The following is a 15,268-nucleotide window of genomic DNA, read 5'->3' as shown; positions in this document are numbered from 1 at the left end:
TGTCACAAGGATGAGAACACCCTCCCACTGCAAACCCATTGCTCGTCTGAAGTGAATAATCATTGAAATACAAAATAATCATTTCTACTTCTGCTCTGCCCAATATGAGTTTGAGTATTGACAACCATTTAAAAGTAAAAGTAACACCATCAACCTTCATGTCTATATCTTGGCTTCCTTTCTGGCCTTTAAAGTCTCTTTTTTTGGAAAATATCTTAACAAATTACCAAGGATATGTTTGGATATATAATTAGAGATGAAGGACAGTTGTGCAGAAGGCAGTCATTATGTTTCTGTATCTACGACAATATAAAAATCTGCTTGTAAATCAATCATAAATGTCTCTTAAATGATTTAAGACAAGTATGTGAAAGCTGAGAGGCCTCTGAATGCAGATTGTTATAAATTATTACCTTGAATTTTTTTCCTAAAAGCAATCATGCACATCATAGTCAAGCAAAAAGGGAGCACAGTGTCCAAGACAATAAGAAATGACAATAAACAATATGCACAGACAAAACTTTCCTGCATAACTTCCTCTTGGGGACATATATCAAACCTACTGATGAGCAGAAGGACCTGCATTTTTTTCAGCTTACAGTTCTGAAACAGAGCAATGAAATTGTACATTTGCTAGGACGAATTAAAATCACATTCTTTAAAATAATTTCAGGATGAATATTCATTTTAATCGACTTCATATAWACTGCAGTAGCATGGGACCAACCTGCTGTGGGATGAAGTTCTTATGGCACCAGCTTCAAATGTCAAGCTTGGTTCTTCCACTCTTCTGTACAACAATATCCATTCACCACCTGGAAATCCATGTATGATAACGATCATTCAGGACTGATTTTCACGGAGATCATTCAATTGTATCAACTTTCCTTTATTCTGTTCCAGCTGAAAAGCCGAGCAATGAATGAATGTTGTAGTTTGCCAGAATGGCTCATTACCAAATCCAACCAATGCTTTTATATCTTATTTTTCTTACCAGTGCTTAAAAGAGATGCTTACTTTTCCCATAAGTATATATATTTCTGTGAAAGTTGAAGCATTTTGTAATACTTTTGACAAAAACATATATRTTTTGTTTACTTGACTTTTCTATCAAAAATCTCCTTTTAGTAAAGAAAARAGATCTATGATTATTTTATTTACTTATCTCTCTTTTTTCTCCAGTTTTTRTCTGAGAAGTTTAATGAAAAATATAAATGCATGTCCGCTTTAGGTTTCAGAGTGGAAACAACTGAAACATCAACAGTATTGGTCAAATTGTTTTCTCTATCTTGTCTAATTAACTAGCTGTAAGGGCAGATGCTCCATTATAGCTCCTTATTACAAATTAGTGTAATACTGCTGACATTACCCAGGGTAACTGTAATAGCTTTCACATCCAATGGAGCTTTTTGTGGTTTTGTTTTTCCAAACTGAAGCATTAGAGGGACACATCTACATGCTTGCCCTGATTTATGAGCACATTTTATTTGCGGGGAGATTAAATTGTGGTGGGTTGGGTCTGTTTGGATTTCCTTGATGGCCTCTGATTATTTTTCATACAGATAGACCTCACAGTAAATCAAGTGTCTCAGCTGATCTCCAATATAGTGGAGCTGTGACTCATTACCTGGTAGACAAGCCTCTCCTSATATGGTAACTCATTAAACTGAGGGGATAATTTACAATATTTACAGCCACCCCAGCTGATGGTGGCTTTCAGGGCACTCAAATGCTCCCTACATAATGTGAAATATTTGATGCTTCATAGATGACTCATTAACATCTGAACTAGTAAAAAATGTGTTTTTGGTTTTTTTCTTCCTGATGAAAGCTCTGATGGGTGATGAATGTGACCACCATTGAGATGCAGGGGGCACCTGGCAGCACAAAGAATGTCCCCCGGTGTTCCCAAGGTTAATGGGCATTAGGCTTGCCTGGAAGCTCAGCATCTCTGCAGTTCTCTGACCTGCACTCTGCATGCTGCCAAGTGCAGCAAAGAAATAACAGCCCCAAAGATCAGCAGACCCCAGCCTTGGCTCTCACCTATTTTCTTGGAAGTCAGGAGTGTGACCCTTGCAAAGATTTCTCAGATGGAGAGGGCATGAGACAGACAAGCAAATCAGCATTCTTGGGACCTACAAGAGAGGAGATGTGTCCCTTTCATACCACTCTGGGCYCGTCTGTCCTTTCTTCTGCTCACAAATCTGTGTTTAAACGCACTTCTCAAATCCTTCCAACATCAGGCTGTGCTTTAAAACTCARGGTTGCACAGGTATATTTACACCTAAAGAACCAAATTAGCAGAAAAGTCCGCTGTGTCCACCAGCGTTAGCATTATTGCCATGCCAAGAGGTCCATGGCCCTGCACTTCATGTTACGTTTTATTGTCATTTGTGTTTTTATGGTCCACTACTTAGCTGGTAAGTTATGTGGGACAAGTCCTGTTCTCATGTGTTTTCCATTAAGTGTCCAGCACACATGAGAGGTAGAGGGGGCTATTAAATAATAATGACAATAATAATACATCTGATAGAGTTCAGTTCCGCTTTAGCACTAAATGGAAAGCTGAAAGCYTCCCTATGGATCTTTTCCATTCTAAGCACCAATGATTGTAACAGATGCATCAGTTTTAAATTAATGCCTTGCATGACAAATAATACTGATACATGTGTTTAGGAAATCTGCTCCTAGCTGGCATGTTTTGATTAACTGCAAATCATGACACTGCCATGTCTGTGGTGAAAGCCATAAAATATACAGATGTGGCCCAATTTTTTTATCTAGAGAAAAAAAGTACATCCACTAATATGGCACATGTCTTTTACCTCCAACTTTATGAGAATCTTACGAAATAGAGATAAAAACAATGAACAAATGGACTTTCTTTCATAATTGTAGAAACAACTGCAAACAGCAAAGGATCAGTAAAAAAAACAGAAGAGGAATGAGGAAACTGAAAATGCAAACCACTGATCCATTTAAATACAGATGAAATGATTTGACAATGCACTGGGAAAGAATATTAAACAGATACAAGCTATTAATTTTCACTGAGGGCCACATAAGCTCATGTTAACCCTTCAYGGTGGGGAAGATTTCACCATGAATCACAGCCTCTCACTCAGCTGACACATTATTTACCTTCACACATAGGTTTGCCCCTCTCTAMAGTCTCAGGTGAAAAAAATCTCATCAAAATTGACAGGCTATCTCTTTATAAAAGTGAGTGATGTTTGAGCCAAGACTGTACCTCTTTCTTGGCACCTCACATGTCACTTGAAGACACCAGCCCATTTGGCTGCAGTAAAGGCTTCTGCACCTGAGCCCCAGGGGCTTAATATCTGACCTGGGTGACGTGGCTATTTGGGGATCAGTCATTAGTARGGCATAACAGCCCTGCAGTCGTGTGCTTTGCACAAACATATATGTATAGAAAGCAGGGATAGCTTGGAAGGTGGAAAGAGGGCAAAAAATATCAAGGGAGGTMGTAAATAGAAAAAATAAAACAAAGAATTATTGATCCTCATTTTTTCTTAGAGATGGGAAGGGGTGCTTATCCATTAAGATATCAAGATTTTCTTGATGAAAAAAGCAGTTTGTCCTATTACAGCTCYTCACGCAAATAGAGATCTTCCAGTTTATGGCTCATTGTCTTAGACTGCAAATTCCCCCTGGGCTGGACTCTCCCAGTGGTTTTTAATGGCTGTATGTTGCTACAGTATTTCAGCATCTTCCACATTTAGGTTACAAACGTGTAAACTATAAAGAACTTCAGGATGTCACTGACTCATCCGTCATTTTGAGACAGGGGCCTCTGCTTTTCCAGGGAAAAAARGCATGTGGGGAAAAACCTGTGCAAGCAGTTAACATGTGGAATACCACAGCCTTAATGCATCTTTTCTGAGCATTTCTYCACTAAAAAAAAAGCAGCATTAACCACATCTAAGCTGCCTACTCAGCCAAGTTTTTCTCCTTGTCCTTAAAAAGACTGTACATCTCCCAGATGTACAAATGCCATCCTATTTGGAGAACTTTTTACCTTACTGATCCTTCAATTATTCCATTGCCTAGTTCCAAAATAAATAAATATAAATAACTTTGATATCAGTCTTTTCTGTTATCATAATAGTAAGATAAAGACTATCCCAGTCATAAAGGTCATCATATGACAGACTGCAGATGAACTGCGAGTCTCCTGAAAGCCAGAATGACTAATCTGTTAAACATTCAATTGCAGTTTGGTGAAGTGACTTGTCTAGTGTGAGATACGAAATCAATACTCACCCTAGTGAGAAATGTTAGAAATGAACATTCGCYGACAGCCACGTTCAGCAGGCTGGGTCTGGAGTGCCATATTTTCATGTTCATAACCTACAAGTGATCTTAAAGGGAAAAAAATCATTTCTGAAACACAATAGTAGAGGCAACTCCGCGCACATGTGGTCACTACCTTTACAACTKCAGCGGCCTCTTTCTTATAGTCCTTTTGCCTCTGACCCCTCCAACAGGCTCTCTCCCTCTGGTTCCTTCCCTTTTGACTCACTTGGGCAATACAGTGGTCTRCATTTGTCTTGCTCTTTCTTGGTAGAAAGAGGATTTTCCATCCTTCCACCTGATGGCCCTTCCACCCCTTCCATCTGATGCCTCTGCTCTTAGTCCTCTCTCATGGTCCTCCTGCCCCATCCCTCAGTATTGCACCAGAGCAAAACAGCTAGATGAGGATGCTCCCAAAAGAATGTTTATCTCGGGGGTGATTTTTCAAGTGGCAGCCTCTTGCCTCAGAGTCCAGTGCCATCCTTGCCCTGATGTGCATATTCCCAGCTACAGAAGMGGTGCTGGTTTGGCAGAACTGGCTGTAGCGGTGCAGAGCTGTGTCACTTCTGCCTGGAGAAAAATATGCCCAACAAAACACTAAAACCCTTGGCCGTTTCAAAAGGATTGTATTTCTATCCCTCACAAGAGAAATATTCCAGGGTATAGCTAGCTGCATTTTTAATGACTCCAATGTCCACTGTGTGAAAGAGGAGCCTTTTACCCCCTGCCCCCTTCCCAACCTTTACCTCCCTCAGTTGTACCCTATCTCTTACAGAAATCATATTTGAAGATGAGTTGTACTAACCCGCTCTGTAGCATGTGCTCAGCCCCAAAACACATGAGAAATCCTTCATTGCCTTTTCAATAGTCATTGGCACTATGAAACCATGCTACACATTGTTAAATCCCATTTAAAAACTGATATTTATAGAAGGCAGGTTGAGATCTGTCTCAGTATCTATTTCAGTTGTATCTTTCTCTATTTGGTCTTCAAAGGCAGCTTGTTTTTCTTCAGACATCTAGTTTCAAAGGTAACTCAGTAGTGCAAACAACTAGGATTTCAGGCTGATCTTATTATCCATTCACAACAGGTTGATCTCAAGTTCAGAAGCATCACGGTAAAAAAAAGCCTTGAAGTTTTTTGCCATGAATTCTGGAGTGTGTTTTATGTACAGCCTTCTGGCCTTGAAARCAAAGAAAAGTGCTGAAACATTTAGCAAGTGTATTCCTTGAATACACATTTTCCAGGTCAGTCAGTCTTAAAGACAACCTCTTCTTTGCAAAAGCTACTCCCACAGGGATGCTGTAAGCCTGGACACCCTCTTAAAACTTGGCCCTGCCCGCAAAATAATTAGTAATAAGGAATAAAGCTGTGTTTGCATAACCTTTCTGTAGAAAGAGCCTCTAATTGGTACAGCTATCCATGCAAAGAGCAGCACTCGGAAGGAGCATTGATTACAACTCACACTGGGACACTGCTCACTAAAGGGCAATCACTTATTTCATTAACTGCTTTAAAAATAAGATTTGGGGGAAAAAAAGCTGCTTACAAAATAATTACGGGACTGTTGTAGTCTATGGCAATGTTTCCATTGACCTCATTGGGGAGGGGGGAAGTTGTGCTTGCTCTTTTAACAGCAGCAATTAAGGCAGTCACAGGGAGGATCAGGCCCTGTATTCCCTCTGGATTGGCTTCCCAGGAAACCAGCTACGGAGAAGGTGAGTGTGGCAAAGAGCTGCCAAAACCACAGGTCTCCTCATTGGCTGCTGTACTAAAAACACATGCATTTCAAACACTTCAAAAAGCACGAGAAAATTAAGTCTGGATATTTTTCATCTCTCCAGGCAATTCTTCTTCCTAACTTACAAGAACGTATTTTTTTTTCCAGTTGTTTAATAAAAAAAGCCAGAGCACGTAATTGTTAAAACGASCAGTGGGAAATGCAACAGCCTGACAAGAAATTACATGTCTTATTTATCTCTACCTAAGTTGCTCCTCGGGGAGATGTGCGCTGGGTGGAAAGTATCACATTTAAGTGTGTGCCTCTGATGTTTGTCAAAAGTGCTCCCCCCCTACTCCCTCGCGGCTCCACCGCTAAATCCTAGAGGGAAATGCAAACAAACCCAGGCCTGGACTACACACAAGGCTTACTGAGTACTCGCCTTCCCCTGCTCCTCACCAGCCTCATTAATGCTCAAGTGAGGATGAAGTAGGTCCAGCAGAGCCTGAGAACTGTGGGTGGCCCCACAGAGAAATTAGAGAAAATTAAATCAAAGGTCACAGAGTAGTTACCCCTGGGGAACACGGTTGGTGCTTCTGAGCCTTCCCTATAAAGGCTGGAAAAACTGCCCAAGTGTAATATGTAGTACACAGTTCTGGAACARCAAGCCTCAGTTGGAGCAGAGATCAGAGCAGATATGACAAGGAAATCTTGTCTGGGTACATTTGTTTCATGAAAGTGGCAGTATAAAAGCAGATTCTGATTAACCACCTTGCAATTCTTCTGTGCAATGATTTAACAATATCCTGATGCACTGATAGCATGTGCACTCAGCTCAGTGGATGCTGAGCAGAAATTTGCTGGTATTCACAGAGAACTGAAGGATCTGGGGCATCAGGTGTCTTCCGAGATGGATGACTTCTCTTTTTGATAACACCTACTAACTATTTTGATCAGTGCAGGCTAAAAACCTGATGGGAATTTAGATTAGTTTAAAATTATTTATTTAATTTTGCTGTCATTATGTATATTAGAAAAAAGAGCATAAGCAATGAACAATATTGTAATTATACTTTTAAGTATTTGGCTTATTTAGGGCAACCGGACCAACAGATGGTGAATGCAGTTTGATGCAGAGAAGTATAAAATAACCGATTTGGACAGAAGGATTAAAATGGGGCRTATGTATAAATTGAACATGAATCCAGAAGAGTATATTGGGCTATTACAGGAAATCACTGAAGCCTGGTGCACAGATGCTGCAGAAGAGAGCAAATCAAACTGCACTGGCACTATAAAACACACCAAAACAAAAAGATGATAATTCCATTGTTTTTGTCTTTTGTGAGACTTAGACTTTGACCTGCTGGAAGGAGAGAATTGCCTTGAGGGAGAGGCATAGAAGAATCTAGTTGAGAGCAGAAAGTTCACAGAGGCAGTGCTAATTTACAATGTAAACTACAGGAAGATGCAGAGATTTTAGAAAAATGTTAAGGAGAGGCTCCAGAGCATTGCCTTTCTTACACTAGCACTCTACAGCACAGAACATCCTATTAATGCTGTTAAAGGGGAACTGGGTGAGGGATGAAGGCCAGGCTGCCTCTTCCAAAGCACAATGCAAGCACAGAGCAAGTAAAACAAGGACACACACTTGAGTACTTCATGGGAAACACCAAGTTTCTGGTTGGTAATCAGCACTTAATCAAACAGGCCTTATATAGAGTCCCTCTAATTGTAGCTCATCAGCTGAAGCTGAGCATCACAGGAGTACTCCAAGGATACAAATATGTTCTAAAGTAGAGACTAGATTTCAGGAAGTTTGGGAAATGGTCGATAAAGGAACATATACCCCAGGCAGTGCAGCACTGGAGGAGCTGCCCACAGCTCATTCTGCCCAAGCTCGTCCCCAGAGCGGGCAATAGCCCCCCGTGCACTGATGTGAACATATTAACAGGCTCTGACTTTCTAGAGTGCTCTGTGCAGTGACATGTGCTCAGCACAGCAAGGCACTGCTCTCCGGAGGTGCCCCTGGGCACCATCTCATCTCAGTTTACCCATCTATATTTTAAAAAGAATATTAACCCGCTTCAGAAGGACATGACAAGTCACAGCTCATTTACACCTTGAAATGTTGTCAGCCTGCAGAATGATCACCGTGATCCTGCATGCACCTCCATGACCCTTGGGGCTAAAAAGAGTGGAGAKCTCTATATATCAGGCAGAGGACTGAAACCCTCCCTTCTGCAAGGCACCCGAGGGGACTTCAGCAAGAAAAATAATCTGCTGGTAAGAGAGAAGCGTCAGGAAGATGGAACACAGAGCACACTGCTAGCAGAACACAAACCCAGCCCATGTGCTCCTGCAGCCTAGGAAAAGAAACCATGGGGCTACCATGGTAGATGAAACAGGGCCAGTTTGGAAGGAGATTTGAAGGATCCCCTGGAGAAAGAGGAAAGGCTGAGAGATAGCCCTGCTGCCAAGATAGCTCACTGCAGCTATATGTACATTCAAACAGACTGTAAATGAAATATGCTACATAAAGCCATGATCAACCCTTATGTTCAGCCCAGGAACACTTCTGCATTTATTGTTAAGCTCTTCTAACAAAGCATTGTGCCATGGAGACCCTGCTGATCTGTGCCTTCAAAGAGCAAAATGCTTTCTCAGCTATCCCACACCCCAGACGACCCAGAGCCTCATATCACCTTCCTCCTTAAGGACAGTAATAATGTATGCCCCATAGCAGCAGGACATTATGGTTTTTATTATTATCCCTGTCCAAGTTACTATTTTGGTTGGATGTTTGCTGGATGGAGAATTGCTTTGGTTCATTTCTCACCCATAACTAAGTGAATCGACTCATTTACTCTTAGCGCTCCAATTAGAAGAACTGATATAGAAGCATGAGRAAGTTTATTTACTTTTACAGCCATCTGCAATCACATAGTCCAAAAATCAAATTATATCTTCACCCTAGAAATGTGTCCTTTTGTGTGCACTTAAATCCCACTGAAGCACTTGGAATGCTGAGGAGTCAGAACSGTGTGGCCTGGAAGGCTGAATTGCCATAAAAAATGACTTTTGGATTTAATGGTTCAAATAGGAAATAGAAGGACAGAGAAAATCAGTTTAAAGTAAGTAAAAAAAAGAATATTTTAGAAAAAACAGCCTTCAGCTTTGGATTATTTACCTTTGTMAACTTTTCTCCCTTAAAAATCGGTTCTAGGTCACTTTTTTTTTGTAAGAATTCTTGCCTCAGCATGAAGAGATAAATGCTTTCACCCCTGCAACTGGCACATTCAAAATGAATCATTTAATTAAAAAAGGTAAACATGAAGTTTTGGGCATGAAAACTACTTTCCTTTTCCCAACCTTAATTGTTAACTTAATTCATACCTACCGTATAGTCTCCGTCTGTCTAAATCCTAACTTCCTCCAAATTATCTTGTGGAAAATGCTTCAGCTGGATTACTTCCTAAAGCCACTAAACCCTTGGATTCCATTTGTGTTTTGTTTTTCCATCTTTGGAAATTTGGAGGCTCCCAAGGAGAGCCTTGCTAACCTAATGACTATTTCTAGATCTTTCTCTACATCCCTGGCTCCTTTCTACAATTCCAAGTTCTTCAGATTCCAGAACTTCACTACATTTAGAAAGACGACAGGCCAGTAATAAGCAAGCCCAGATTATGGATAAAGTGGCAGTAATTAAGGTGGAGTCCTGAAGCTAAAGCAACTCCTTTGGGATAAGTTAACATTAGTTAGCTTGAAAGGAAATTGCAGGAGTGGGCTCAGACCTTATTAGCAGAAATTCCCCAGGCAGAGAAAACATCAGTCATCTTTAGAGTTAAGCTGGAAAAGGAAAACTTCAGTACAGACTATTTAGCTTTCAGGAATGACCAAGAGGTTCATTGAGATTTTATCTAGTTAGTGTTTTCYGAATAAGAGATTTTTTTGCCTCCTTTTTGAATCTTTGCTCTCAGAGTGAAGTTCAGTAATATGCTRAATTCCCAACTGGATGAGTAGGTAGTATGATAGACTATCACAAGTAAAAGTAAGGACATGGCATGAGGGAAGAAATCCCACCATCAGCAAACTCAACTGTGGCATCTATATCATATGATATAGATCTGGAGGGCAGACATGACCTCAGCAGAAACTTCAGAAGGAGAAGGGGAAAAGATACATTCCAACAAGCCCAAGTTAGCACAAGGAAAGTGTTAGTCTTGTAGCTGCAATAAATGCACTCCAATCTGGAGTGGAGGCTGGGGGCAAAACTCCAGTCCCACATGCTTAACCATGCTGCCCTTGAGCTTTTCACTGCTATTTGCAAGACCTTCACTACTGCTCTCCTTCTCATGCAACCCTTGCAGACCTTTCCTCCTCCCTTTGCCCTGTGCCAGTCACTACAGACATGCTGCATATGTATTACCCACCTGTTCTGATAATCATTTAGAACAAGCAGCATTTCTTGGGTGTTTTACATCTTTTCGGTGTTTTGCAAACATTAGCTAGTGCTAAGCTTATGTCAGAGAGGGCTGACTTGCTGGAAAGTTCTTTTAGCTTCAGTGTAAAAGCCTGAAAGGGAAAGATGTTGGCACAATACTCTCACCAGCAGGAAGCCAAATCAAGTGTGGAAGATCCAAACTGGTTATAATTACAGATATAGATCATCATCTCATACTGTCAGTGCAAGAACTGTGTCTGGTATTTAAAGACATGGCACACTGTTCCTTACTCCCCATAGTATCTTGCAAAACAGGACCATTAAGAAAATGTGATTAAACACATTTCTCTTGATTATTGGTCAGTCTTGTAACTCTAGTTTATACATCTAAACATGCCTTTTTCCCCTCCTAGGAATAGCATGCTTTTTGTCAAATTTAAAACTCACTTTATACAATATCAATACAATAATGGTTACATATTTGCACACTAAAAAATACAAAAGCCTTCCTCAACTCAAATGAGGCATCATTTTCTTCCAGATGATGGTGCAGGATCTGTAACCTTTAGGTACTGTAGCAGCCTTTTCTCCTCTTTTCAGAGGCTCATCTCTGAGGTGCCTCTCACTCAAATGACTCCAGTTTTTATGATTAACCAACYCAGTTTTCAGCCAACTATAAAATACCTTTCCCATACAGAAAGGTATCTGGATATTAACTCAAGCAGCATTCTGCAAGTATACTGAGCCATTACTGCTAGGTTGGTTAATCATTTTGAGAGTATCTACAAACATAAGCATGGAAGGACTCTCCTCTGGGTTTACAGAATTGTTTGTAGGTTTTTCTTCAAGTGTAAGGCCAAAGTCAGCATTCATTGATACATTAAATAGCCAGACCTCATTTGAAAGTCCTCTTCTGAAGAAGCTATCACAGCAGCAGCAGAGGGAACCTGTCTTGCTCTGCCTGCACATCCCTAAACCCAGCTTCACCAGTGACTTGAGTGGAAAGGGGAACAGGAGCTAAAGTCATTTGTGTATTCAATAAAATCAAGTTATTTCACAAGCAAAGCAACCAAAGAAGCCTGGTTTCTCACAGTGGTGTGCCTGTACAGTGCTCCAGGAAGTCTCATTTTTGAGCAGGCCCTGAGTGGGAGCATCATGAATGCACCAGCTACAAGTGCTTCATCCAATGGTTCAATCAGGATCAAGATCATGATTCAGCCTTTCCTTCACCAATGGTGATAGCAGGACTTCACTCCCAGAAATCTGTAAGTACATGTTGCCTTTGTGGCTTTCAAGACTCTGCCAAACCTGGCAGAACTTGACCCACWGATGTAATAGCTTGTGGTGAGGTTAAGAGAGACGTGTAGACACTGAAAGAACGATCTCATGAGCCTTTAGAAGCTCAGCAAGAAACAAGCTGGCTGACTGACAGCAAACAATTGCCAAGTTCAATGAAATTAGAATAAATACATCCCCGGGGTCATCTCAGGGGAAACCCATGTAATTGGGCAGATATTCCTGCCTTTTTGCCCCTTGTTGTTTTGCAGCCAGAAAGAGAAAGGATCCTCCCTCCCCCATCCCCAGGCTCAATTCAGTCTCCACCATGTCAGCAGCTGGCACCTCCTCAGCAGCCACAGAGACATTTTGGGCACTGCCAAGGCTATTCACATTGCCAGAGGAAGGATTATTATCCACTGAATCAATGAGACCTGTGTCAAACTCAGCTGTCCTTCCAGTACTCTGAGCACTTTATTGTTGCATGTGTCAGAGGAAATGGGAACTACTTAGTGATAAATATCAGGGTGCAATCCATAGCCCATTGCTGCAGGCATTGTATCCTCTAGGCTGGATTTATCTACACAGAAGTTTGAATTATAGATGAAATACATGCAATATATATTTATATTTGAAGCATTAATTTGAAGCTAGCAAGGTTCAAGAAAAGCTTCCCTTTTTGTGAAAGGATGCACAGCCAAAGGTTAGAAATTAAATACTGACATAGTGCCCAGTTATGAAACAACTACCATGTTGTAGTGTGGAAAAACTTCCACATGCCATGAGCTAAGATAAGTCTGCACAAGCTCTCTTTCCAATAATATTTTATTCAAACTTATACTCACAGTACACAAATCTTGGCAATTGGCCTCCTGACAAGGGACTGAACACATGGCATCATGCATGATATGTACTCTACCTCAAACTACTTGAAACCACTAAGATTTCTGGAGCAGTGCAGCGCAGACCAGCCACTTCCATCCGACACAGTAATCTGAATTCCCCCTCTAACTTCTGCCAGCATTTTTAAGCAGGGCTAGAGCAGCCCATATCTATAAATACTCTTCTACACCAATATTCAGGATTCCAACTGATCAAATATGCCACCCTTTCGTTTAGGGTGTACTAAAGCTTTGCAGTATCTCCCTCATTTTTCCCCACTCTCTCATTGCCAGGTGACTCCTCTAGGACACACTCCAACTCTGATGATTTAGAGAAAAATGTGTGTTTTCCAAACTGCGAGGCCTGTAAGTCAGAGCCCACAGTGTTTCCAGGATGTGAAATAACACAGTCAGCAGGACATCATGTCAGTCATTAGCACGAGCCAAAAATAGTACATGTAAGGCCAAACTCAAAGGGCTAGAATGGCGCACTTGGAGCAGACACTTAAAAGCTTGTGCACATGCTATAAGCTTATTAGCCAGGCTGCATCAACTGCAAAAAGCCTTTGGAAAGTATTAAAACTCTTGGCTAGGACCCTCACTTCTCCACACTAGAGACTAGTCGCACTTAGTAGTAAAAATAAAAGTGCTAACCTGGGCTGAAGTCCTCCTCAGAGATCCCCTGGTCCTGAGATCATTCCTGTTTTGGGCCAAGTGCTCATTAAATATTATAGGAGTCTGATCTCAAGAATAACTGAGTAGAGGTATTTATGGCTTAAGAAAATGTTATCTGAAAGGAAACAGGGTAGAAACAATTGCTGTGGTACTAGGGATAGTCAATTAAGGAAGGATGATAGGCACGAGGTCTTACAGCTGTAGGAGACCATACATTTTTAAATACCTGAAGACAGACAACTGCAAGATTCCTGTGGTCTCAATAAAAGGACTCAACAGAAAACACACTCAGAGCCTCACTCTACTCCTGTTCYAACAATAGGAATCAAACCCTCTGTTTAAGCCACTTCCCGCTTCAGCTAGAAAAGGCAGTATTCAAAACTGTGAGTTTTTTTCCTCCCCTTTTACTACCCCTACCTACTACTTCAGCAGTGCACCCCTGGTGAGCCAGCTCTTGCCTATCCTCCTTGGCTTCTGCTATAACTTTAATGCATTTTCTAGCTCTAACTTTGTGTCTTTTGCCCTGTTCTCACTGCAAGGAAGTGTCCTTACGTGTTATTCACAGCACAAGCCCACGAGCCCTTGCATTCCACTTAGCAGTTTTTACAGCCTCATGTGTGAGAACATTAGCTAATCACAAAAGAAACAGCCCAGCTYTCACCTTGGGGTGTGAATGTTTGGAGCCTGTTCCCCTACTCACTAAGCTTTTGGCCAAGCAGCACCGTTATTTATCCCTCCATGGCAAGACAAAGTTACACTGATGCTTGTCTGAAGTGCAGGATCCTACAAGTAATGAGCTTGGATTAATTAATTACTCCTYGTGTCCCATGTCCTCCTTTGCACACCTGTCAGGACCAGCACATTTAAAATAAAAACTGCAGGGGGGCAGTYAGTCTGGCTCAACATTGGAGTGACAATTTTATGAGAGCAGGGAAAGGGAGAGGAAGAGATTCAGGAATGAAGGTGCAGGAAAGCAAAAAAAATAGTTATTTTATTTTTCCCTTAGCAGAAGCAACCAACGCTACTTTTCAAAGGTGCATGTCTGGACACCTTCTGAGGGAARCCATGTAGTGGTTGTGCTTGTTCTTACCCCTGTGAAGAACAAGGCTTTTATTCTGATAATAAATGATCATGCAGTGTTAGAAGGCCCACCTAAATTGKTTTTTGACCTGCCTGGCACAGTTGTGCAAAACTCCCTCAAGGGAGGAAGCTGAAAGCACTGAAGGCACAGCTTTTTGGGGCCAATTTATAGCCAAATAGGAAGGTACCTCAGAAACAATCATTAATTCAGCTGAAACGATGAGGCTAAGTGCCACACACACTTGGCACAAAAGCCAGATGAGGAATTAATATGCAGTCCTTGCATATAATGAGAAAGTTGCCTCTAATTAAGAAAAAAATATATAAACAACTTGCTTTAGAGTAATGACAAGTAGTGCTCAGAGCATACCTTACAGGGATTTATAGAGAAGAAATATTTCCTCAAAAAAAAAAACCCCACCACCACCAACAAAAAAAAACCCTCTTAACATCACTTAATGGAGGAATTCATTCACTCACCAAGGCAGAGAGGTCAGCTAAAGCAACCTTCATCTCACACTGCTTTGGCACATAGCTGCTGCAGTGCAGTGCCCAGGCCTTCCTTCTGCATCCCCTTCAAAGGTGCAATTCTGCAGCACAAACAGGAATTCACACACATGAGTTGCCTTGTAACCTAATATTCCTGATRTGCCTGCTTAGGAGAGGCCAGTAGCTGCCTGTCCTTAATTTATACGGGAGGTGGCAGGTGGGTGTTTTGCTGTTCTCGTTTGCAGCCAGCCCTGGAAGGAGGCCTGAGCTAATTGGGAAATTACCTACATAGTCCTGATTGGATTTGGCACCTGGGAAAAATTTCCTTTCAAGAACGAAGGACTAGCAGTTCATCACAGTGCAGCTGGTGTCATCCTAGGAGTGAGAAA

General features: G+C 41.3%; 1 long non-coding RNA gene across 1 annotated transcript; it reads right to left on the bottom strand.

The window, feature by feature from the left end:
- Positions 1 to 312: 312 nt before the first annotated feature.
- On the bottom strand, positions 313 to 15,026 carry LOC112948306. The gene is made up of 5 exons (XR_003249582.1): positions 14,871 to 15,026; positions 4,285 to 4,382; positions 2,044 to 2,135; positions 728 to 815; positions 313 to 603 (listed from the first exon to the last, which is right to left on the bottom strand). It is a non-coding gene; the product is annotated as an uncharacterized LOC112948306 (long non-coding RNA).
- Positions 15,027 to 15,268: the final 242 nt, after the last annotated feature.

This window comes from Nothoprocta perdicaria, unplaced genomic scaffold (genome assembly GCF_003342845.1).
Source record: "Nothoprocta perdicaria isolate Ctin4 unplaced genomic scaffold, notPer1 scaffold_26, whole genome shotgun sequence".
Classification (NCBI taxonomy): domain Eukaryota; kingdom Metazoa; phylum Chordata; class Aves; order Tinamiformes; family Tinamidae; genus Nothoprocta; species Nothoprocta perdicaria.
Note: the sequence above shows the minus strand (reverse complement) of the source record. Positions and strands in the feature narration are given on the sequence as shown.